This window comes from Bufo gargarizans, chromosome 5 (assembly GCF_014858855.1).
Source record: "Bufo gargarizans isolate SCDJY-AF-19 chromosome 5, ASM1485885v1, whole genome shotgun sequence".
In the NCBI taxonomy this organism is placed as follows: Eukaryota; Metazoa; Chordata; class Amphibia; order Anura; family Bufonidae; genus Bufo; species Bufo gargarizans.
In genome coordinates, this window is record NC_058084.1 from 251,099,479 (window position 1) to 251,127,163 (window position 27,685).

The 27,685-nt window shown below is 41.7% G+C and overlaps 1 long non-coding RNA gene across 1 annotated transcript in view; it reads left to right on the forward strand.

The window, feature by feature from the left end:
- Positions 1-997: 997 nt before the first annotated feature.
- Positions 998-27,685, forward strand: part of LOC122939123 — an 82,969-nt gene continuing 56,281 nt past the window's right edge. Inside the window, exon 1 of the long non-coding RNA XR_006390090.1 lies at positions 998-1,069. This is a non-coding gene — a long non-coding RNA (uncharacterized LOC122939123). The remainder of the gene's footprint in view (positions 1,070-27,685) is intronic.

Consider the following 27,685-nt stretch of genomic DNA (forward strand, 5'->3'; position numbering starts at 1 on the left):
CGTGGCACTACTTATGACTTGATCTAATATATAAACAGGTTATCCTTACAAATTGATCGATTATTTCCTTGGCTGCTTTGTCCAGTTATGCGTTCTTTTGGATCTATATACATGCATATGGGTATATGTGAAGGAGCTATGTGACTTGGGGTTATCTGATCGATACATCCACAAGTTTAGATTCACATATGGATTGACCCTTTGAGTGACTGATCTCGGGGAGAGAAGTGACAATTTTTACGGATATAGATAGTGGATATAGATAGTGTACCCCGTAATCTAGAGGATGATCCCGATCTGCCATGTTGGAATTCCAGGAATGGTATCCAACAAACAGGGGGGTAACTCAGCTTGTGACTGTATGATGACAACATCAGTCACATGTACTGAACTCCTCGATTAGACTAGGGGACCACTGAATAATAACTATACTGAATCTAAGATTGCATTGGAGAAGCGGCGAAATTTTTCGCTTATCACATAAAGCCTCTCCGCATATAATAATGGTACTTCCAGTTATATAGGGTCACGTATTTCTCCCTGAGAGATCATTAGCTCATACATGTTTCTTTCCGGGTGAGTCGACACAATGTGGAGTGCGATTAGTCTCTGCCAAGTCGCATTGTTGATATATTTTTCCTTATGCCTGTATTCTTGATCCCCCCCAAAAAAATCTTTTTTGGGATGGCTATATATCTTTAATATAGACAGTGCGGCCTAGGAATTTAATGTGTGCATTGTTTATATGTTTATATATTCACATCTTTAACATCTATATTAACATATGAACAGAGTCACACATATGCCTGTATCATTATCAAACACTTGGAGTTCCTGGTTGTCTATTCCGATCATGTGATATACTCTAACACATGACCGGGGGAGTGTCTACATTCCTGAAGGTCCTTAGACATGCGCAGTGTAATGCATGTCTGAGATGAGAGATCAGGTGATTGGAAGTCCCAGGAAGGTCCTTCAGACATGCGCAATGGTATGCCTGAGACGCCGGCATCCACAAGTACTGACCCCTCCGTACGTCTCTACAATGTTGTTCATCATTCTACTGAAGGTACACCTGCACATTTTAGTTTTTTATATGATCGACACCTGAATCAATTATGATCGTTATTAAAGTATTGTCTTTGTATATTGTATATTAGACAGGTTAGGGGTATTATGTACACTGTATCACTGCACATATATGTGTGATAGGATTTGATTGTATTAATATACTATTGACACTGCTTGTATTATGATTTTTTTTATATATATTACTAGTAATGAATGTAATTTAACTATGGATTGTTCAATTATGAGATTGTGCTTAAATAGGCATAGAGCACTGCCCACTATGTCACTGCTTGAGGAAAATCCCATTGAGAGGATTGAAACATCGCATGCTTGGTGAATAAAGTTTTTTTTCATTTTCTTTACTACGTGGATGTGCTGCGGAATTCTTTTATTTTATATATATATATATATATATATATATATATATAGTAATATGGGGGAAGATCGCTCCAATAAACCAGGTGCATGAGCCAGCCCAGGGTTAAGGAAAACAGATATTTATTTTTCAAAATGAAAATAGGTACAGCTTCCAGCAGCCAAGGTCCAAACAAACCCAACTTAAAGTCCGCTTAGTTCAGTACAACATAATCAATAGAACAGTCCGCTCAAAATAAAGGTATTTTTACCCTGGGTTCTTTTTAGTCCGTGGTAGATTCCAGTCGGCTTTCTTGCCAAACTTTCCACATGTCCTCAGTTTCCAGCTCTGTTCACAGCCAGCCACAGTAGTGTGTCCACCACACCACACCACCCTCACTCACTTCCTTTTCCTTTTATCAGGAGAGTGAGTTAACCCTGTGGTTACCGGATCCTAGGTAGTGCCTCTTAAAGGCACCACAACCCAAATAATGGTGATACATATCTGTCACTGAGGACCCAACCTTGGCGTCCTTTACAATATATATATATATATATATATATATATACATTTATATATATAAAATAAATTTAAAAAAAGCACACTGATGTACCAGCCCTGAAAAGGGCTTTTTGGGGTGCTGTCTGGACGCTGTCCTTACAGCAGATGAGTCTGTGGACACAGAACAATGCCCTAGCTAACGCTTTCCCTATTGAATCAGCAGCAGCAGCACTCTCCCTCCTCTCACTGAGAATGCAGCTTCCGAATGAATCTAAAATGGATGCTGTCCTGGAGGTGGGAGGGTCTGGGAGGGAGGGTCTGCTGCTGATTGGCTGGAATGTGTCTGCTGACTGTGAGGTACAGGGTCAAAGTTTACTCAATGATGATGTATAGGGGGCGGACCGAACATCCATATGTGACCGCAAACAAGCTATGTTCGCCGGGAACTGTTCGCCAGCGAATAGTTCGGGACATCACTAATGCTGGAGCCATTATGTTGAATAATAATGAAATAGATGAATGTTGACACTCAATGAGGATACTCCTTGCACCTGTTGTGGAGGAGGTAGTGTGCTGAAGGAATGGGGTTGTAAACTGATTGGGTTGTAAACATGTGACCGTTTTATGAATGAAAAATGTGGATACATTGGTATTAATAGAAACGAAGGAGTAATTTTGTGACTTTTACTGTGGATCTTATTGTGGATTTTATGGGTTCAGATAAGAGGGTGGGTCAGATGGCTGCTTAAGTGTTTTAGATTTTGTTTTATATTGTTCTATATTGTAATGGCAGGTGGGGGAGGGGGGTGGGGGTTTAAAAGGACATGCCTCCGAATGTCCATAGATTTCGCCCCGACAAAGCTTGAGTGTGAAACCCGGGTCAGGCAGCAGATTGTTACTACCAGGATTTTATATATGCTATATATTTTAGCTCATTTGTGAGTATAATAAACCACAAGTTGTTTCACCTGTATCCAAAGTGCTTCACTATGGTGTGATTTTTTTGGTGCCCTGCAGAGGAATCCAGGAGGTGTGTTTGGAATCCAAAGCTGGGAGGCACTGTTATCCTGTATCAACTCGGTGGGCTTAGAGCACAGTTGGAAAAATTCCTTTTTAAGGCAGCGCGGTTCTTTACTTTAACACATTGTAAACTGGTGTGAATTGACCCACAACACTACAGGGACCTGCAGTGCAAGTACTCAATATTATCTAAAAGAACTACGTGACTGACTTTCTTTTACTAGACATCAATTAAACAAGGTGGGCACCCCAATAAAAGTAGAAGTAGACCATTCAGTGATAAATTAGCTCTTTTTCGCGGGTCATTCTCACAATTTTCTCCACAACAGCCGGTTTGCAACTCCAAACATCAGGTTTATTTTCACAACAGCCAAACAAAAATATAACAAAACAAACTCCTTACCCATCTGGGCTCAAACTAAACAGAAATAATTCTACCTCACTTGTACCACCCATTCACACAAGGTACCAACATACAGCTTTTCCAGCCTATACTCCAGCACTTCCAGGCTGTAAAAAAGTCCAGTACGTTTGGGGGATTGTGGCCCAGAAGTCTGCCTGACTCTGGTCTAGCGACTGTCGATTCCCAGACCTTGCGGAGCCCCCCTAAGTTCAGGCTAACACCTAGCCCCATGGCCCCTCAACCAGCCTGTCGTAGACCACCCTTACAGAGCCTCTAGCAGGGCCTCTGTTGCATCAAGACTCTCTCTCTCTTGACTAACAGTCTGGGTTGGGCTCTTATCCCAGACTGATTGTGGCACCTGGTGCTGCCTCAGAATTGATGACTGACGGGGAAGACATGGAAACTCCTGACATGAATCTCCCCTAGCAGCCATGAGTTTATTACAGAGCTGAAAAGACCAATGAGATTGTCTTGCCCATCTCATGAGCCGGTACTCTCTTTCTAGATTTCCTGGCTTCTCCACATGCTTGTCACGTCCTTTTTTGGACTGCTGCAGCTCTGGACCTAACAGGTCCCTTATCTGCACTCGCTTCTTTTACGTGGCTCGGATTCACGTCTTCCTTCTTTCCAGCAGTTGTTTCTCCCGCTTTGGCGGCAGTTTTAGAGACCTCTGCTTCTTTAGTGGTCTATTCCACTTTCTCACCGAGATAGGAGGTACTGGGGATGCCAGGAACTTCACCAGACTTGTCGACTTATGGCATTTTCTCCAGAGGCTCACTTAGGACATAGTTCTCCTTTCGGGAAGCATTCAGGAGAGTCAGCCCATCGTAGTAAACAGGATCCACATACTGGTCGTCCATCTCCTCGTTCTTCTTCTCCAGCATTCTGCTAGCTACTTGGAAGGCCTTATAGGGGGAGGGGACGCCTTTCCTTACCAGGTCCTGGCTACACACTGCCATGAGCCTCTTGGCCTCTGCATCCATGTTAGCGACATCAACGGGCTCAGCAGAAAGCTCTTCCATCTTCTCTGACTTGGCCGACACTGCAATGCCACCATCTCCAGACCCATTCTTAACAGGGTCTGGCTTAGACTTCTCCAGCTCATAGACGTTCTTACCGACATCATCGTTTGAGCTTATGAGACCCTCCATCTCTGCTCTAAGTTGCTTGTTCAGCCTCTCAAACTCTTCTCATTCCTCAAACGCTTCTTCAAGTGCTCTAGCCAAGGAAAGAGCCTTGATCTCCTTTCCCCTAGCACCAGCCTCCGCTCGGTCACATTCTTCGGCATATCAAGCCAAGATGTATTTCTCTTCAGCCAGGAGCTGGTCAAACTTCTTCTGTTTCTTCTCTATCTTAGACACAATTTGTCTCTGGTGGTCCAGGTCCACCATTCGATCACATAACTCTTGGTTAAGTTGAGCAATCCTGGCTTCCAAAAGTCTTGCTGTTTGAGACCTCATCAGCCAGCTCATACATTTCCGAGTCCGCATGACATCTGGATCACTCAGAAGCTGCAAGTTCTTCTTGAAGTTGGAGAATTTCCGCTTCAATTTGTGACTCTAGATCCTCCAGTTTATTCAACTCTTTCTGAATCTCCTCCTTTGACTCCTCTGGAGCTTTCTCCAGTTGCTCTGCGAGGCAAGCTAGTCCCTCTAGTGTATCTAGGGACTGTGTGGAGTGAGTGAAAACATCTTTAAGTTTGTAGCTGTACTAACGTGGCAGGTCATTTACCACGTCCTGGGTAGGAATCTCAGACACTAGGCTGACATCTCCCCACTTAACTCTCATCATGTCAGATACAACTGTTATCTGGTCGCTACTAGCAACCACCTCAACTTTGCAAGACTTCAACCTTGTAGCTTCTCTCTCGGAGTTGCTAATGGTAACAGTACATACATCACCTATGCCGCTCATGTCATTAACTATGACCTCTAGGGGCACTGACGAGTTAATCCCTACCTGGGACATTACCTTATTGACCATAGAACACTGTGGAGACTGCATATCCACCTCTGGCACGTGTGGCACACCCTCCAGGACTGCCCCCCTTTTTTGCTCTTTCACTAGAGTAGGATTGCTCCGCTCTGTGCTTACAATATTTATCAACCCTTCTGCCTTTATTTTTATTTTTTTCTCCAAGGGGCGCTATTCCCCCGACCACATCCTGCAACGGAAAAGGCATGTCATTATCATCACCTATTTCACAAGTTGTCACATTTTCATTTTGCACTTTATCAGCACCATTGTTTCTAATGGTCACTTCATTTAAAGGGCTAGACACCACTTCTGCAGGAGTTTCACCACTAGCTGCAGAAGTGTTTCCCCACAGTCCCCATCCCAAAAGGAAACCACGGCCCCACTTCACCTCATGTACGAGCACCTTAACATCAAGTTCACATCTTTTGCAAAAAACCATTGCATCTTATCTGCACCCTTGTTCTCAATGTGCAGCTCCTTCACATTATCATTTAAAGGGACAGGTACAGGTTCTGCAGGAGTTTTGTCTCTCAAAACCTCCAAACATAAGGGAAAATTACGGCCCACCATTCCCTCATGTATGAGTGTATTTGTAACATCAGGTTCACAAGTCCCAGTTCTCGCTGGAGACTCCCCCTCAGTGAGAACCACCTGATAGTCCGTATTATCCACATAATTATCCCTAACATTTAACATTCTATCAGTCTCTCAGGAGGCTATCATGCTACCTCTTACCCGGGCTAGCATGGGATGTCTGACTTTCACCACCCCAAATCTAGCTTTGATCACAGGCTCTTACAGCCTATATAAATAACAGATAAATTACACAGCTTATTCAATTTGCGAATCAAAGCCTAATAGAGTTGTTTATATAATAAACAAGGTGGGCACCCCAATAACAGTTAAATAAAACAGCTTAGGGTACTTTCACACTTGTGGCAGTGTGATCCGGTGGGCAGTTCCGTCGTCGGAACTGCCCGTTGGATCCACCGATCTGCCGCTGACTGAAAGCATTTGTGAGACGGATCTGGATCCATTGTAAGGACAGATCTGTCTCTCCGCTTGACATGCGGAAAAACGGATCTGTCTTGTACATTTTTTCACATTTGCGCATGCTGGAATGACGGATCCGGCACTCCGGTATTCTGAATGCCGGATCCGGCGCTAATACATTCCTATGGGAAAAAAATGCCGGATCCGGCGTTCAGGCAAGTCTTCAGTTTATTTCGGCGGAGAGAAAACCGTAGCATGCTGCGGTTTTCTCTTTTGCCTGATCAGTCAAAACGACTAAACTGAAGACATCCTGATGCAAACTGAGCAGATTACTCTCCATTCAGAATGTATGGGGATAAAACTAATCAGTTCTTTTCCGGTAGCCCCTGTGACGGAACTCTATACCGGAAAAGAAAAACACAAGTGTGAAAGTACCCTTATTCACCACAATTTGAGAACCAAGGCCTAATAGAATTGCTTACCTATTTAACAAGGAGCACACCCCAATAACATTTAAAATAGCTTATTCACTCCAATTTGACAACTAAGGCCTAATAGAATTGCTTAGCTATGAAACAAGATGAACAACCCAATAACAGTAAAATTTGCTTATTCACACCAATTTGAGACTCAAGGCATAATCAAATTACTTATCTAAGAAACAAGATGCACACCCCAATAATAGTTAAATTGCACAGCTTATTCACCCCAATTTGAGAATCAAGGCCTAATGGAATTGCTTATCTATTAAAAAGGTGGACACTGTTCGGTTAGGGATTGATGCAAAGTGGGCTGTGTCCTATGGATCCCTTCAGCTTCAGATTACATAGCATGCACCGTCCCTGCAATCTCCTATGCTCACCCTACAGTGTGTAAAAACTCTCCCTACAATCTCACTGCATTCTCCCTATCCAATATTCCAAAATTAAAGACTTCTTGTACAATGTCCTTAGTGCATGAGCGCTTGCCATGTCTCTCCTATGCTGATCACAGTGACATGGTGGATACTGCTTGGGATGAGGCTTTTAAAAGGTTGTGATATCATAGGTGATGGCCATCTGCTGATTGGCTGGATGCATAGCATTGTGGGTCATATTGCGTTTCCAGGCTTGTTACTTTCACTTTGCAACAAGCGTAGCTGCCATTTTAGGGGGAAAAAAATATATGATTTGTTACCAAGAACCTCAAGGACATTTTGTTTCATTGCAAATCAAATTTTTCCTAAACTTTGGATTGAAATCCACTTTAGGTGCTAACACTAGTTATAATTATATAGCCTCATATAAAGGTTTAAGATGGCAATTGTTTAACAAGGATATCCCACAGATATGGTATATACCTTAAAATTAAAGGTAGCATTTGTGAGACGGATCTGGATCCATTGTAAGGACAGATCTGTCTCTCCGCTTGACATGCGGAAAAACGGATCTGTCTTGTACATTTTTTCACATTTGCGCATGCTGGAATGACGTATTACTTTACTGAGAGGGTAGTGGATGCATGGAATAGCCTTCCTGCAGAAGTGGTAGCTGCAAATACAGTGAAGGAGTTTAAGCATGCATGGGATAGGCATAAGGCCATCCTTCATATAAGATAGGGCCGGGGCTATTCATAGGATTCAGATATATTGGGCAGACTAGATGGGCCAAATGGTTCTTATCTGCCGACACATTCTATGTTTCTATGTTTCTATGTATAACCCCAATGAAATAACGTTGTGGAAAAGCTATCAAAGAAATGGAATCACCGTAATAATTAAACAATGGAATAAAAAAAAAAATCCATGCCAACTGTCTTGCTGCCAGGAACTGAGGCTGTAGTATTGATGACAACCTAAAAGTGTCATATACAACATTAAAGCATAATCCTGACACATGTATTGGTTCAAGGGACAGAACCCTATAAGCTATCACTATTTATTTGTTTAATCAAATAAGACCAGCATTAAGGTATTTCCCAACTCCCCCATACACATACATGTGTGGCTGAGCATGTGCCCCCCCCCATCATATGTGTAAAGTGAAACATTGCCATGCCATTATAAAGCTGATCAGCCTGTGCAAGAGTAGCCACACAGCAGATCATTTGCTAAAGTGCATAAAGCAGCAAACATCTGGCTGTCTGTCTTCACGCCAACTCAACTGGGCAATGTGATGACAGGAACATTGTAGCCACACTGCATTTCGGGTAAGTCCATGCTACCTACATGGCACACATGCTAAATTGCAACACTTGCAGAGGGTGCTGGCTATGTCCAAGAAACCATCCTCACATTTCAGCTAATCTTATGTGGCAAGAAACTCCCTACAGGACTTGCAGCGACTTAACAGTCTGCCATTGTACCATCTGAACAGCAACAGTCCAACTTTCTTGAATTCCATCTTGCATACGATAGAGGTACAGATTTTGGCATGCACCAGACCACCTCAGCAGGAAGCATGCGTTGTTTTGAGGCCAGGCAGTGGCAGCTCAAAGACACGTGTTGTGTACTCAGACTCTTCAAAGAGGCCACCATATTTGTCAGTAGGGACAACTGTGGCATCAAAGATGTATCTCCCCTGATATTTATCTTAGAGCAGACTCTCATGTTGATGCAACAAGGGTCAGAGGAAGGAAAACAGCTTCCACGTCTTGCTGGCTGCCCTGTAACTGTTGGGGGACCTACACAGAGAAAGTCTGATAGAGAAGGAAGTAGAGGAAGAGGAGCTACCATTGGAGGATGAGCAGGAGGAAGTGGAGTTGCTTTTGCAGGAGGAGGATGCTGATGATGATGATGATGACAACAACACTGGTCGTGATGACCAATCATTTCAGCGCTGGAGCTGGAAAGGACTGGGTCATTAGGCACAGTTATGAGCATGGCAAGGTGTATGCTGTCTTCTTTACTTACTGACAGGCTTATTGATATCATGGCGCAATCTGATGATCACTGGAAAGCCATACTTTGAGACCCTCGCTATCAAAGTAAAATGGGGGAATGATTTCCTGTTGGCGAAATGATATTGCTTTATTTCCAGGAAACACTGTATGCAGCTTGCCACAGATTTCATCGATCAGACGCTTAATGCTCATGTTTATAACAAGGAAACCCCTCTACACCACCTGCCATGTCACCTACCCTCCACTATCTCTGCTACCAGAAGCAGCAGAAACCATAGCAGCCAGTTCAGGCTGATGCAAATCAGCAAATGGAGACATACCACCTGAACAACCTAGTTCAGCCCTACCTGTACTGCAGCCTTTCTTTCTTTTGGAACAGTGTCCATAACTTGCCCAGATTGCTCTATTATACTATCTTGCACAGCCTCCAATGTCATCAATGAATCAGACTTGGATCTTTGAGGAATTTCACATGCCTCTGACTGAGGCCAATAAATAGTTCTACCATTGCTGGTTGTGTGTGCACCATCACGCCACTGCAGCTGTCTGCCTGCCTACCATCATGTTCTATACCATATGGCTAATTCTGCCACCACTGCCTCAGCTGCTAATCTCTGCTGCTAATCCAGCTACTGTCCCTTCCATTACAACTACTGCCACTGCCGCTTACAGCTACATAGCTGGCATTACTAGTGCCATTACCCCAACAGAGCTGCACACACATCTACTTGCAGCCTTGTCGGTTCCATGCTGTGTTTCTACTGCTGCTGCTACTATTGATGCCAATTAATACCCCTACAGAATCTACCATTTCCGCATACCCACTGTGCTGCTGCTCCCAAATAAAAGATTTGTTCAACTTTAGAACAAGCCACAGATTATTATTTTTTTCTGACAAATAACACCTGTGTGTATAAATATGAGCAGGTTTTTGGCCCTGTTAATGCATAATTTTTTGGACGCTTGTGCAGCAGAACAAGCCAATGTTTCCTTTGTCACAAACATATGTGTATAAACAGAGGCAGAGACCCTGTTAAGGTATACATTTTTAACGTTTATCCCCAACAAGTCACAGTTTTTTTTTTTTTTAGCACCATAATATCACTATCTTCCCAATAATGGTCAATATTTGATGATTTCTAGCATTAAAAAGCATAACAAATGCAATGGTGCAGTGTGTTTTTTGGCAACAGTGTCAACCATGTATTCACCCATAGCTATATATGTCAGTATCACTGTAATATTATTTGCCATTGTTGTCATTGTGTTAAAGAGTTTAAAAGGGGGAGGGAGAAAGAGCAAAAATAGATTAAAAAAATAACAAAAACAGATAACATCTTTTCATTAAAAACATCCTTAAAGTTTTAAAGAGACTAGACCAATTTTCAGGACCATTTGAACTTTGATTTGTGTACAAGTTCATTATTTTTTTTAATTGATTTATTATACAAATCAGACAAAATGAAATTCAAAAGGTTTGTTGATCTTGAACATATTAGATAGATAGATCAAGATGGCAATCCCCATAACTATTTTCAATGCATAGAATAAAAAAAAAATTATCTAATATCAGAAAGTTAAAATATTAGAAAAAGATGTCACTATCTGGTTTTAACTGGCTTACCCTTTAAAGGTGTATGTTTTCATTTGAACACAGTTTGATATCTAATATTATTCTAAATGGCAAGCTTCACAATTATCTAAACACATTGCATTACTTGTACTACTCCTAAATTGCACAACTTCGCTGCTTCAGACCTCAATGTCTACACATAGCTTGCCCTGGTAGCTTATATTGTGGAAATTGTAGTTTTTGCATTGTGGACTGTAATAATATGAAATATATAAGAGCTGAATTAATTTGTAGAGAAATCAGTAGGTAAATGTAAGACTACTTTCACACTAGCGTTCGATCGGATCCGTTCTGAACGGATCCGATCATATTAATGCAGATGGTGGCTCAGTTCAGAACGGATCCGTCTGCATTATATTGGCAAAAAAAAGCTAAGTGTGAAATTAGCCTGAGCGGATCCGTCCAGACTTTTACATTGAAAGTCAATGGGGGACGGATCCGTTTGAAGATTGAGCCATATTGTGGCATCTTCAAATGGATCCATCCCCATTGACTTACATTGTAAGTCTGGACGGATCCGCACGCCTCCGCACGGCCAGGCGGACACCCGAACGCTGCAAGCAGCGTTCAGGTGTCCGCCTGCTGAGCGGAGCGGAGGCTGAACGCTGCCAGACTGATGCAGTCTGAACGGATCCGCATCCATTCAGACTGCATCAGGGCTGGACGGATGCGTTCGGGTCCGCTCGTGAGCCCCTTCAAACGGAGCTCACGAGCGGACAAGCCGAACGCTAGTGTGAAACTAGCCTAACCCTGTGCTATAAGGGTTAGTGTTGAGCGAACCCAAACGGTAATGTTCGGGTCCGTAACAAACTTTGCCAGAAAAGTTCAGGTTTGAGTTTTGTGTTCAGGCATTTAATAAAGCTTTTGAAAGGCTGCAGGGCAGCCAATCAACAAGCTTTGGGCTGTGGGCAATTAGAAGCCATCATAGCCATGCCTAGCAATGGAATAGCTGTAATTGGCCGATGCATCATGTGACCCAGCCTCTATACAAGCTGGATCACGTGTTCACCGCCCATCAGCTCTGAGTAGTGCAGGGACAGGAAGCAGGCAGCTGAAGCGTGGGAGAGTGTTAGGAATCTGGCTATTTGTTCTGTGGGTGACCTATAATGATTTTTTTGTGGGTGCAATAGACAAGCTTTCCACCCCTGACACAAAAATATAATAGTTAATCTGTCTGTTAGGTCAAGGGGTGACATATACCCATTTTTGGTGTGACTTTATACGTGACAGGGAAATTAATATAGTTAATCCGTCTGTTCTTTTGGTGGGTGACATATTCCCATTTTTGGTGTGAGGTACACCTGCACTGCATACGCGACAGGGAAATTAATATAGTTAATCCGTCTGTTAGTTCGTTGGGTGACATATGCCCATTTTTGGTGTGAGATATACATGCACTTTATACATGACAGGGAAATTAATATAGTTATTCTGACTGTTCGGTCGGTAACATATACCCATTTTTGGAGTGAGATACACGTGCACTGCATATGTGATAGAAAAAATGTATATAGCTAATCAGTCTGTTAGTTCGGTGGGTGACACATACCCATTTTTGGTGTGAGGTACAACTGCACTGCATAAGTGACAGGGGAATTAATATAGTTAATCTGGCTGTTATTTCTGTGGGTGACATATACCCATTTTTGGTGTGAGGTGCACCTGCACTGCATACGTGACAGGTAAATTTAATATAGTTATAGTTATATATCTGTCTGTTAGTTCGGTGGGTGACATCAAAGAATGAGGGGATCATCAAATAATGGACGTGACCCTGGTCGAGGTGCTGCTGGTGGAGCTCCTGTTGCAGGGAGAGGACGTGGTCAATCTGTACCAGCTACAAGCCCAAATAAAACACCTTCCGCAGGTGCATGTAGGCGACAGGACGTTATGCGTCATTTTGTAGGCCTGAATACCGGTGTATGAATGGTGAGGCCAGCACAAGTAGAGGCGGTGGTAGATTGGATGGCTGACAGTGCCTCCACTTCCTTCAAATTGTCTCCCACCCGGTCCTCTGCTGAAACCACAGAGTTGGCACCTGCAGCTCATGGGCATCTGTCTTTTACCTCACCCCCTTGCAAATCAGCCAAGCAGTCTGAGCCCCAAGTCATGCAGCAGTCTCTTATGATTTTTGATGACTCTGCTGGTGGGGTTTCTGTGGGCCATCCACCTAGCCCTGCCCCAGAAGTGGAAGAGATTGAGTGCACCGATGCCCAACCACTTATGTTTTAGGATGGGGACATGGGAGGACCACCGCAGCACATCTCTGATGACAAAACACAGGTGCCAATGACTGAGGCTTTCTGCTGTAAGCAGAACGGCAAGGAGTGCAGGGGTGAAGAGTGGGTGGAAGATGATGTGGAGGATGATGAGGTCCTAGACCCCACATGGAATCAAGGTCATGCAAGTGATGTGTGCAGTTCAGAGGAAGAGGTGGTGGCCACACAGCACCAGCCGCACAGAAAAAAAGGGAGCAGAGTGCAAAAGCAGAGTGGCCATCCCCTAGCCTTTATGCATGCTACTGCCCACCATACCCAGGAACTGAGCACATCAAAGCCAGCCCCAAGAAGTTGCCTGGTGTTGTAGTTCTTCAGAAAATGTGCTGATGACGAGATGTGAGTGGTTTGCACGCTGTGCAATCAGAACCTGAAGTGAGGCATAAATGTTATAAACCTGAGTACCACCTGCATGACCAGGCATCTAAATGCAAAGTACGAGCTGCAGTGGAGTACATACCTGAAAAACCACAAAAGATTTTTTAGAAGGTCAGATCAGCAGCAGCCCCTCACCCCAATGTTTTAGATGGTCAGCTCAGAAGTAGATCCTCGGCACCAATTTTTTAGATGGTCAGATCAGCAGCAGACCCTCACCCCTAAATTTTGAGATGGTTAGATCAGCAGTAGGCCCTCACCCCTAATGTTTTAGAGGGTCACCAGCAGGCCATCGATCATAATTTTTCAAGGGTGTGTATGATGCCCTCTTTTATGTGCAATAAAGGGTGTATTGGAGTGCTGATTCCTTGTAATTTTTGGCAGCCCTTTCACTTAGTGCATAAGCTTTATAAGTGTAGGAGTCCCACTATCTGAACAATTGTACCACTATGTGAATGAGGCCCTCCTTTATGTCATATGCAGGTTGTATTGGAGTGCCTCTTCCTTGTAATTTAAAACTATGTCCCCTATAGCAGTTTTTCTTCTTTTCAATATTCTCTCCTCTTTTACTGTGTTGATTCCCTTTATGTATTTCAAAGTTTCTATCATATCCCCTCTGTCTCGTATTTCTTCCAATATATACATGTTAAGGTCATTTAACCTTTCCTGGTAAGTTTTATCCTGCAATCCATGTACTAGTTTAGTAGCTCTTCTCTGAACTCTCTCCAAAGTATCAATATCCTTCTGGAGATATGGTCTCTAGAACTGTGCACAATACTCCAAACAAGGTCTCACTAGTGCTCTGTAGAAGATCATGAGCACCTCCCTCTTTCTACTGTTAATGCCTCTCCCTATACACCCAAGCATTCTGCTAGCATTTCCTGCTGCTCTATCACATTTTCTGTCTACCTTTTAAGTCTTCTGAAATAATAACCTCAAAATCCCATTCCTCAGATACTGAGGTTAGGACTGTATCACTGATTTTATATTCGGCTCTTGGGTTTTTACCCCCAGGTGCATTATCTTGAACTTATCAACATTAAATTTTAGTTGCCAGATTTTTGACCATTCCTCTAGTTTTCCTAAATCCTTTTACATTTTGTGTATCCCTCCAGGAACATCAACCCTGTTACAAATCTTTGCGTCATCAGCAAAAAGACACACCTTACCATCGAGGCCTTCTGCAATTTCGCTGATAAAGATATTAAACAATATGGGTCCCATAACAGATCCCTGAGGTATCCCGCTGGTAACAAGACCATGGTCTGAATATACTCCATTGACTACAATCCTCTGTTTTCTGTCCCTCAGCCACTACCTAATCCATTCAACAATAAGGGAGTACAAGCTCAAAAACTGCAGTTTATTGATAAGCCTTCTATGTGTGACAGTATTAAAAGCCTTACTAAAGTCTAGATAAGCAATGTCTACTGCAACTCTGCCATCTATTATTTTAGTCACCCAATCAAAAAAATCAATAAGATTAGTTTGACATGATCTCCCTGAAGTAAATCCATGGTGTTTTTCATCTTTCAGTCCATGGGATTTTAGATGTTCCACAATCCTCTCCTTAAGTATGGTTCCCATTAATTTCCCCACTATTGATGTCAGGCTTACTGGCCTATAGTTGCCCGATTCCTCCCTACTACCTTTCTTGTGAATTGGCACAACATTTGCTAATTTCCAATCTTCTGGGACGACTCCTGTTACCAGTGAATGGTTAAAAAAATCTGTTAATTGTTTTGCTAGTACATTGTTAAGCTCTTTTAATAGCTTTGGGTGTATCCCATCAGGCCCCTGTGACTTATTTGTATTAATTTTAGACAGCTGACTTAGAACCTCTTCCTCTGTAAAACACTTGCATAAAAAGATTCATTAGTCTTCCTCCCTAAGGTCATTTTCCTTCATTTTCCTTTGTAAAAACTGAACAGAAGTATTCATTGAGGCAGTCAGTTAGTTCTTTATCTTCTTCCCTATACCTTCCTTCTTTTGTTTTTAATTTGGTAATTCCTGTTTTAATTTCCTTTTTTTCATTTATGTATCTGAAGAATGTCTTATAACCTTATTCACTGACTGAGCTAATTTCTCTTCCAGAAGTGGAACAGTGAGTGAGCCACCATTTTTTTCTAATTTCTCTTCTGCCTGAGCTTTAGAAGCTCTTATAACTTGCTTGGCCTCTCTCTGCCTAATCTTATAAATTTCCCTGTCACCCTCTTTTTTTATATTTATAATTACTAAATGCTATCTTTTTGTTTTTAATTATTTTGGCCAATTCTGCTGAGTACCACAGTGGTCTCTTCCTTTTTTTGCTTTTACTGACAAGCCTAATGCAATTATCTGTTGCCTTCAATAGTGCCACTTTTAAGTAGTTCCATTTCTCCTGTACTCCATTGCAACTGTTACAGTCTGATAGGGACTCATATACCACTAATCTTATTTTAGAAAAGTCAGTTTTTCTAAAATCTAAATCTTTTGTTTTTCTGTGGTGTCATTCAGTCACAGTATTTATAGTAAACCACACTGACTGGTGATCACTAGATCCAAAGCTTTCCCCCACAGTAATATCAGATGCCAAATTCCCATTTGTGAATACTATATCTAAAATGGACTCCTTCCGGGTTGGCTCCTCAACCAATTTCTGCATCCCAAAGTGTTCTACTCGAGCACCCGAGCACTTTGGTGCTCGATCAACACTAATTTGCACATTTTATACCCCTTAAAAAATCTTCTGGAGCTTGTAGTGAATATAGAGATTGCCATCTAAAGTCAGTCTAATACACAAAATAGCTCTCCAACTAATGCTTATTTAGCCATCTACTATTTCCACTAACTCTACTATAATCATGCCCACTTGACTTGGAAGAGCATGCATGTTTACTTTAATGGGAATAGGGAATTAATTACTGCTAGAAGGAACAAAGCATGGGCATATTGACATCCAACATCCCTCTTTCCGCTATCTGCTGCCATCAAGAGATAGTTGACAAATTTACATGCACATGAGCTTGTTGGCTAATCTCATAGATCATGAGTCAGCAACCTCCAGCACTCAAGCTGTTGAGAAACTACAACTCATGCTCCATTTATTTCTATGGAAATTCTGAGAACAGCAAAGCAAGTGTTCATGCAAGAAGTCAAAGTTTCACCACAGCTAGATTATTGAAGGTTGCTGATCCCTCCCATAGATAGTGGCAGATTCAGCCATTCCTTTTTATCATGTGTGTTGCCACATTAGCAATAAAAATGTTTATTCAGGATGCATACTAAGAAATTGTATTATTAAATGCAGTCCTAGAATCTAGGCCCTTATTGAGTTTACAGCTACATCTGCAGTATGTTGATCAAGGACAGGAGTGATACTTACAAAAGTGGTTACACATGTCGTCATTCTTGAATATTGAAAAAAACACTTTACCAAACTCTGCCAAATTCTAGCTGTGTGGTTCTGGTCCAAGAAGTGGAAAAGTACCTTACACATGAAACATCAGTGACTATTGGATCCCTTTAAATTGGATACATTTGCCAACATAACAAAAATCAGTTTTCAGTCCCGTTGTCATTGTCTAAAATAATCACATTTTATTTATCTAAAAGTTCTGATCATTTTTATTTTTTCTGAAACAAAACTACACATAATAAAGATTCTTTCAAAGTACCCAGTGAAAGCTATTGACTATCTGTATGGATGAGCCAGGTTCATCATAACTAAGGGGTACCCCTTTTTTGTGATGATATTTTATGGTATAAATACCACATGTCTCTTTTTAGCATGTATTCTTTTAGGTTTCACAGTAACCTACTTTATCTTTCATTTATCTACCAAACATATTAATGACCATTTTCCTTGCTTCTATTCATTGGCTAAATCACCAGGTGTCTCCAGGGAGAATGCCTTGCCATTTTAATGTGTTACATTTTAAAATGCAGTCAGTAGTGTATCCAACTTTTTTTTTTTTTTTACCCCATAGGTCCCCTTAAATAAATCTCAAGAGTGGCCTTTTCCTCTTCATTACAAAGTGACCTTTTGCTCTTTATTATAGTAAACCATCCACTTATGCTTCCTACTGAAAGCTTATTTTGACCAACATACAGTTGGAGATTCTTGTATTCAGTAAGTCAGGGAAGAATCAAAGGATGGCAATGCCTAGGCAAACTGCTATGTTTCCGTGAAAATAGTCTCTTAAAAAAGGAAATGTCACACAAGAGTGTGAGGTAAACAGAGGTATATCGTTAGAGCAGCATGCTGGGACTGTGGAAACACTGTCTGCAAATGACTTTGATTCCCTGGTGTGATGAATCATGGAGTCGCAAATCCTTTTTAGCTAATTGCTATCAGCTTGTGAGTTTTTCCTTCCATGTTCAATATCAATTTTCAGGGCCATAGGAGATAGCACTTTTCCCATGAGCATGCTGGCGACTTGCTGATAAAGCCTGCAGTTGCACCACTTAAAGGTTTAAAAAAGAGATCTATCTTTTATGCAGGTCCTAGCATTAAATGAGGGAAATGATGAGGCAACTACTACATCATGACTGAATCTGGCTCTGGCCAATTGTGGTCCCTTAGCACAAATATTTTAGATGTCTCATAAGCTTCTAACCTATTGTTGATCTAGCAGGCACATAAATAACAGGTTAAATAAAAAAATAAAAATAAAAAAAAATATATAAAAAAAAGAGGCTGAGTTTAACTGCTACTTTAATAACACCTTCAAAACCAGGCCTATTTTCATATTTACATTTTTGATTTTTCCTCCTCATGTTCCTAAAGCCATAACTTTTTTATTTTTCTGTTCACATAGCTTAAGGGCTTATTTTTTGCTGGAGAAGATGCATTTTTTAATGTCACCATTTAATTTACCAGGTCTTGTATTACATAAAAATAGAAAAATTATTTGTGTGGCAAAATTGAAAAAAAAATATATATTCCACCAAGCTTTTTGGGGTTTTGACATCACAGCGTTCACTATGTGCGATCGCCACTTCCTGTCAGTGCGGCCGGATGCTGGCTGTATCATACAACTGGTACATAGCGTATGGAGCGGTCTCACTGCAGGGGCCCGCTCCATACATCCCCTGGCACGCAATGACGTACATGTATATCAAAATGCTGTTGAACAACGAGTGTTTTATATAACCCCTTCCCGATACATGACGTACTATTACACGCGATCACTGCAGAGGCCCGGCAGTCGCTGGTATCTGGGCCTCTGCTGTATCCGCCGTAAAAGCTGATGCCAGCGGATTAACCCCTTCTATGCCACGGTCCTCGCTGACCGCAATATAGAAGGGGTTTGTGTCGGGTGAGGGAGAGCATCAAGTCCCCGCGCTGCTGTGGCAGGAGAACTTTATGTGTCAGAAGGCAGCTTGATGCTGTGCAGAGTCTTCCCAATGCCTTACACGGCATCGGGACTTGCCTTCTACAGGTGCCGAGGAGATCCAGCCTCAGGCTGGGTCTCCTAGGCTACCTGTTTGTGTACTACTCACTGTAGTATACGAACAGTCAATGCATTACAATACAGATGTATTGTAATGCATTACAGAGGGGATCAGACCTCCAAAAGTGAACATCAGAAATAAGGTAGAGAAAAAAAAGTAAAAAAAAAAGGGTTTTTAATAAAATTAATAAAGTAATAAAATAAATTAAGACAAAAACACCCCTTTCCCCTTATTTTATAATAAAAAACAGAAAAAAAAACAAACACACATATTAGGTATCACCGCGTCTGTAATGACCAGCTCTATGAATATATCACATGATCTACCCTGTCCGATAAACAACATAAAAAAATTAAAACGGTGTAAAAAAAATGCTATTTTGTCACCTTAACCACCTCCGGACCGCCTAACGCACATGTGCGTTCCGGAGGTGGCAGCGCTGCGCACAGTCACGCATATACGTGTCATCTCGCGAGACGCGAGATGACGCGAATATGCGCGCGCGCATGCGCAGTTCGCCCCGGCATTTCACACAGCAGTATTTCGTCAGCAACCTGCCAGCCAATGATCGTGGCTGGCAGGTTGCTGATTTTTAAAAAATCCAATCAAAGTGCCAGATAGCAGATCATATTAGTAAATATGATCTGTTATATGGCTGCCTGCTCCTCTGCTGGTTCTTTTCGTCGGTTGGATCCAGCAGAGGAGCAGGCTTCACAGTGAGTACACCAAACACTACACTATAGCCCCTGATCACCCCCCTGAACCCCAATTAACCCTTTGATCACCCCTTTGATCACCCCTGTCAATCACAAGTGAAAAGAAAAAAGTGATCAGTGCAAATTGTCACTTTTTTTTTTCACTGTTATTGACCGTTAGGTTTTAGGTATAGTTTAGGTCCCTTGGTTAGGTAGTTAGCGATCAGTTAGCGCCCAGCCCACCGCACCGCAGTCCGTTATTCGCTGATTAGCGTATCGCTAATCAGCATTTGTACTTTTATAGTATCTGGAAGTGATCAAAACTGATCACGGTCAGATCTATAATTGTATTAGTGTCACTTTAGTTCGCCCTCCACCCAAAACGCAGTGTTTGCCCGATCAGGCCTGATCGGTCGCCCACACGTGCGTTCGCCCACACCCGCCCCACCGCAGTGACAAAAAAAAAATATTTTTTTGATCACTGCACATTCACTTTACACGCACTGCGGCGATAAAAAAATCAGTTTTGATATTTTTTATCAACCGCAGCGGCCTCCGGTACTTCGCTAGCCTCCCCTTTGTAAGACAGGCTTGCTTTTTTTTTCTTGGGTAGTCTCAGGGAATACCCCTAAATTTAGTTGCCCACATGTCTAACAGGGGGTATTCCTCTGAAGAGGCCTACAGGCTTCTGACCCAGTCGGATGAGGAGTGGGAACCCTCATCTGATGAATCCAGCGGGTCAGAATACGAACCTGTAGAAAGCAGTGGCTCTCTGACCCAAAGTTCGGACGAGGAGGCTGAGGTCCCTGATACCACCAGGCGTACCCGGCCCCGTGTCGCTAGACCGCAGGTTGCGCAGGATCCGCTTCAAGAGCAGCAGAGTGGGGCTGGTGCTGTCGGATTACGTGGTGAGGCATACACCAGCAGCCCAGCCCTCCCTGGACCTAGTACCAGCACTGCCGTACAACCTGGTGAAGTAGCGAGCACCAGAAGGGCAGTTGAAGCTGGTACGGTGGCACGTGCAGTAGTGACCCCGTCGCAGCCACCGCAAAGACGTGCCCGTAGAGCCCCTAGAATCCCAGAGGTGCTGGCAAACCCTGATTGGCAGTCCCCAACTTCAGCCGCACCTGTAGTTTTCCCTTTCACTGCCCAGTCTGGAGTTTGGGTTGAGACGGCTCAGATCGGTTCGGCCCTGGGATTTTTTGAGCTGTTCTTGACTGCGGAGCTTTTAGACATAGTTGTGGCCGAAACAAACAGGTATGCCACACAATTTATCACCGCTAACCCGGGAAGCTTTTATGCCCAGCCTTTCCGGTGGAAACCAGTCCAAGTTTCCGAACTTAAAACTTTTCTGGGCCTCCTCCTCAACATGGGCCTGACAAAAAAGCATGAATTGCGGTCATATTGGTCCACGAACCCGATTCATCACATGCCCATGTTCTCTGCTGCCATGTCCAGGGCACGTTTTGAGGCCATCCTGCGGTTCGTGCACTTTAGTGACAACACCGCCTCCCGTCCCAGGGGCCACCCTGCTTTTGACCGGCTCCACAAAATTCGGCCCCTCATAGACCATTTCAACCAGAAATTTGCAGATATTTATACCCCAGAGCAAAACATCTGCATAGACGAGTCCCTGATACATTTTACCGGGCGCCTTGGCTTCAAACAATACATCCCAAGCAAGCGCGCCCGGTATGGGGTCAAATTGTATAAGCTCTGTGAAAGGGCCACAGGCTATACCCACAAATTTCGGGTCTATGAGGGAAAAGATCAGACCCTGGAGCCGGTCGGTTGCCCTGACTACCTGGGGAGCAGTGGGAAGACAGTTTGGGACTTGGTGTCACCCTTATTCGGCAAGGGGTACCATCTTTATGTGGACAATTTTTACACAAGTGTGGCCCTCTTTAGGCATTTGTTTCTAGAACGGATTGGCGCCTGTGGTACCGCGCGAACTAGTCGCACGGGCTTCCCCCAACGGCTCGTTACCAAAATTTTACAGCTGAAAGTGAAAAATGTCATTTTTTTGCAAAAAAATCGTTACATTTTGATTAATAACAAAAAAAGTAAAAATGCCAGCAGCAATGAAATACCACCAGATGAAAGCTCTATTAGTGAGAAGAAAAGGAGGTAAAATTCATTTGTATGGTAAGTTGCATGACCGAGCGATAAACGGTGAAATTAGTGTAGTGCCGAAGTGTAAAAAGTGCTCTGGTCATGAAGGGGGTTTCACCTAGCGGGGCTGAAGTGGTTAAATCACAAAAAGTGCAACACCAAGTGATCAAAAAGGCGTATGTCCTAAAAATGGTATCAATAAGACCGTCACCTTATCCCACAAATAATGAGCCCCTACCTAAGACAATCGTCCAAAAAATAAAACTATAGCTCTCACAACATGGAGACACTAAAACATTTTTTTGTTTCAAAACTGCTATTATTGTGCTAAAGTGAAATACATTGAAAAAAATTTACTTATTAGGCATCGCCATGTCCATAACAACCAGCTCTATAAAAATATCATATCACCTTACATCACAAAAGTTGCAACAGCAAGTGATCAGAAAGGCGTATGTCCTCCAAAATAGTACCAAACCGTCACCTCATCCCGCAAAAAATGAGACCTATTGGTCAAAAAAATATAAAAGCTAGCACTCTCAGACAATAGAGACACTAAAATATGATTATTTTTGGCTTCAAAACTGCTATTATTGTGCTCAAGTTAAATAAATAAAAAAGTAAACATATTAGGTATCGCCACGTTCATAACAACCAGCTCTATAAAAATATCACATGACCTAACCCCTCAGGTGAACACTGCAAAACAAAAACAAAACAAAAAAAGTGTAAAAAAAAAAAAAAAGCTATTTTACAACTTACATCACGTAAATTGCAACACCAATCAAAAAGGCATATACCGATCAAAATAGTACCAATTAAACCATCACCTCCTCCCGCTAAAAATTTGTCCTTACCTAAGACAATTGGTCAAAAAATATAAAAGCTATGGCTCTCAGACTATGGATATGTTGGTCTCAGACTATGGATACACTAAAATATCTTTATTTTGGTTTCAAAAATGCTATTATTGTGTAAAACTTAAATAAATAAGGAAAAGTAGACATATTCGGTATTGCCACGTCCATAACGATCTTCTATATAAAAAAGTCACATGAGCTAATCCCTCAGGTAAACTCTGTAAAAATAAATAAATAAAAACGTGGCAAAACAACCAATTTTTGGTCACCTTGCCCTATAAAGTGTAATAATGACTGATCAAAAAATCATATGTACCCAAAAATGATAGCAATAAAAACGTCAACTCTTCCTGCAAAAAACGAGCCCTTGCACAAGACGATTGGCAGAAAAATAAATAATAGGGCGTTCAGAAAATGGAGATACAAAAACCTAATTTTTGTTTTAAAAAATGCTTTATTACCTAAAACTGACAAACATCATAGAAAGTAGACATTTTTGATTTCATTGCATCTGTAACAACCTGCTCTATGCAAATAGCACATGATTTAACCTGTCAGATGAATGCTGTTAAAATAAAAACTTTAAACGGTGCCAAAACATAATTTTTTTGGTTATCTTGCCTCACAAACGTAATATAGAGCAATTAAAAATCATATGTACCCCAAAATAGTACCAATAAGGCCTCTTTCACACGACAGTATGTCCATTTCAGTGTTTTGCGGTCCGTTTTTCACGGATCCGTTGTTCCGTTTTTTGCTTCCGTTGTGGTTCCGTTTCCGTTCCGTTGTTCCGTTCCGTTTTTCCGTATGGCAAATACAGTATACAGTAATTTCATATAAAAAATTGGGCTGGGCATAACATTTTCAATAGATGGTTCCGCAAAAAACGGAACGGATACGGAAGACATACGGATGCATTTCCGTATGCATTCCGTTTTTTTGCGGACCCATAGACTTTAATGGAGCCACGGAACGTGATTTGCGGCCAAATATAGGACATGTTCTATCCTTAAACGGAACGGAAAAACGGAAATACGGAAACGGAATGCACACGGAGTACATTCAGTTTTTTTTGCGGAACCATTGAAATGAATGGTTCCGTATACGGACCGTATACGGACCGCAAAAAACGGCCCGCAAAACGGAAAAAAAAAACGGTCGTGTGAAAGAGGCCTAAAACTGTCACCTTATCCTGTAGTTTTCAAAATGTGGTCCCATTTTTAGTTTCTACTGTAATGGTGCATCCCCCTGATGCACCCTTACAGTAGAAACTAAAAAAGGGACCACATTTTGAAAACTACACTTACTATTATTCCTTCCGGGGCGCTGCTCCATTCTCCCGCTATGTCCTTCGGTATTTTCGCTGACTTGGTAACACTGGGAGGATTTCTCCTGGGCGTTCCTTCTCCTAGGCTGTGAGCTCTGTGCTGCGATTGGACAGCGCTACGGCCAGGGAGAAGGAATGCCCAGGGAGAAACAGGGCAGACTTCTTCCAGTTTTACCAAGTCAGTGAAAATACTGGGGGACATAGTAGGAGCTCTACACAGCCTGATAGTTATCTTACAATGTTTGGATCGATGAAAGGTCCTCTAAGTTGTGAGGTGGGGCCTCCATGAGACTTCAAGATGACTACGTTTACAGCATCTAAAGCAGGGGCGCACAACCTTTTCTGGTTGGGGGCCACATTGTCAACCTGAACCAATTCCAAGTGCCGACAATAAACTTTAAAGGGGTATTACCAAGTGAAATACTATATTTATGTCATATTGAACTTACAGTATATATCATAAATGCCTAGTTGCACTTATAGTACTCCCATCTAATGGGACAATACATGAAAGATTCATGTGAGCAGCCACAAGACATAGACATACATGTCTGCTACCAGATGTTTGGGGGCCGCATAGAATAGTATTGAGGGCCGCATATGGCCCCCGGGCCGCAGGTTGTGCACCCCTGATCTAAAGGATTCATAAATCTGGCCCAATGTCTATAAGTGGGTTTACACGGGTGAGCTAACACTCCCTTCCCAACAGTTGTGTGCTCATTTAGTGAAAGAGATTGCTGCCTTTACATCCAGTGATCTCCTTCACACTATGAGGAGAAGGGATCACAATTGCAATCTCTCTTCATCGTACACCTGCACTGTTTCTGGGCAGCAGATCACTGTTTAGACCACACAATCTGCTGCCCAGAAATTATAATTGATATGCCTGTATAAATGGAAGGAACACCTGATAAGCATGCATTTTGCTTGTTCATCAGGTGATCGGCAAATTTAGACATGCAGATTTTCAGGAATGAGTGTTTGCAGGAACATTCATTACCGATGATTTGCCCGACTATAGGGGCATGTAAATCCACTTTATTGGTCTCACAAAGAAAACAAAGCACATTCTTGGTTGTCTCTATCAGTCCCATATTGAATCAAACAGCAAGACACATACTGTACATAACCACTGTTCTCATGATGGCTAGAGGCCCTCAATAAGGAAGTTATGGCATATCCTGTTGATAGAAGACAAATATGTTTGTGGGTTTATCCCTTTCATGAGATTATTCCATTATAAACATTGATGATGATGACTTCAATAAGACAGCAATAACTTATCTTTTGGAGACCACCTACTGTGAACCATAAAACATCTTAAAACAAGGGGCCATAGTTATTTTTCACTTTCTAAAACAGTGCTATTTGTGTTGCACATTTTCTAACAATTTCATTCAAGGAAGTTTAAGGTGTTCAAAGGTTCTAATACACATAAGATTATTGTCAGCAGACCCAATCTTTTCAATGGGATTAGCAGTCAATCTAATGTGTTTGGGCCTCCTGAGTCTCTCAAGACAGATGCTAATGATAAATTTCAACAACAAATCCTTTTGATATCTGGGAGACAAGTCACTACTACAGGTGTCTGGCAGTGATTTCTTTCTTCGTTGAAAATATAAACATGCTGAGACAAGTCAAGTGTGTTTGATTATGTGCTACATGGAAGAGATAACTGGCTGCTGAATGAGCATTTGACCGACAGGTATTGAAGGTGTATGGGCACCTTAACTCTGTTTTCCCTTTATTGAGTACTATAATATGGTCTCCATCAAGACCAGATTGAGATTGATGAAGTTACTGAAGCTACAAAAATAAAAAATAAAAATAGTAGCCATACTTTACATGTATAAACAAGCAATAACATGAACCTGAAATAACATGCACCTCTCCACTTGAAGACAACTCAGGGTACAATTTCTTTAGATTTCAGTCAACCATATGCAGAGCCATCTATTATAGTCTGGATAAAATGATAACATAGCCATCATATAGTATTGGTGTTTGAGGTCCCCTAGGTCCCTAAACTAGTGGAACCACCAGGGCATTTGCTTTTCCTATAACCTGACCTGGTTTTCATAGTGTAGCAGATAGTCGCTGTTATCTCCATTACACTTTTCTAGCTGTACCAGGAAATGTGTCAAACATATGTTAAAGGGGTTGTCCCATGAAAAATATTCTACAGTTTTCAAACCAGCACCTGGATCTGAATACTTTTGTAATTGCATGTAATTAAAGATTTAGCATAGCCGCTGAGTTCTTCAATAAAATGTACCTGTATAGCGCCACCTGCTGTTTTTTTATTTTATCTATTTCTTTGATTTGCTCCCTGAGAATGCCACACATGCTCATATTTATCCTTCAACTGCCTCGTGAGCTGTGATTGGGAGAGCATGGACACACCCCCTTTGCTTCAGCAGAAAAGACACTCCCCTTGAGCTGTCAGCTTGATATAACTCTAGTACAGCAATTAATGGAGAGATCTCTGGATCCATGTGAGGTACCAAGCTGGTTCTAGCTTCTTTAGAAAGAGGTTCACATTTACTAGATGATGTCCGATTTTCATATTTTAAATTAATCATAACTCCTTTAAATACTTTAATCTTTTGTTACCTTTTCTTATACAGGTGTCAGTTGGCAGGTGCACATAACCATGGGACAGCAAAGCTATGTCTAGAATGCTTCATTCACATGTCAGGATTTTGTTCAGTGATTTGCATCAGTGATTGTGAGCTAAAACCAGGTGTGGCTCTAAACACAGAAAAGGGTCAGATATTTCCCTTATACCTTATGTCTGTGGAGGTTCCAATCCTGGTTTTGGCTAACAATCACTGATGGAAATCACTGACCAAAACAGTGACATGTGAATAAGGTTTAAGAAAGTTTTAAAATGGCAGATGAATATGATTCATATAAAATTGAAAATATGCTGTTTAGAAATCTCCATACTACAACTAAAAAGTTTAATGTTATATAGAGTTTTATGAATGTATTGAATTTTGTGAAGCTTTATTTGGAGAAGGTCCATTACAATATGGAACCTACAAAGTGTACAGTCTGTCTCTATACCTTATTAGTATTGACGTATGGTCATTTTTAATTTACCCGTGACCCCTAACCCTTGTCTGGTAACTCTCCTTATTGATTCGCAATGACCTTTGAGTCAAGCTATGCCTAGAACCATTCCCTGTATCGTGAACACTGTCATTTTATTTAACAACTTGATCAATGTATTCACTCCAATAGAAATAGATCCCACTTTGGTGGTCGTGGTGAAAATCACCTTCTTCCAGTTATTATTATTTCTGAATGTTAACCTGGGAGCTCTCTATCTCCCATAAAACCTTTAGTTCAAAGATTTTTATTTTATTTACTACCAGAATTACCTCTTTTTATATGGGTCTATTTTGTTTGTGTGGGGTTAAAATATATTCCCAGTAAGGTCTCATGCAAATGACTGTTGTTGTTTTGCAGCCTGTTTTTCATGGATCCGTTGTTCCATATCTGAAGTTTTTTTTTTCTCTGATTTAAGTCTTCTTCTGTTCCATTATTCCACAAAACATATCCGTATGGTTTCCGTATGTGATCCGTTTTTTTGTGAAACGGAAACAGTAACTTATTAATGACTAAACACATAAGCAATATGGGATGGACATAGCATTTCTACAGTATGGATCCGCAAAATACGGATGACATATGGATGTGTTCCGTGTGCGTTTCATATTTTTTGTTGACCCATTGACTTGAATGGGGCCTTGGACCATGATTTGC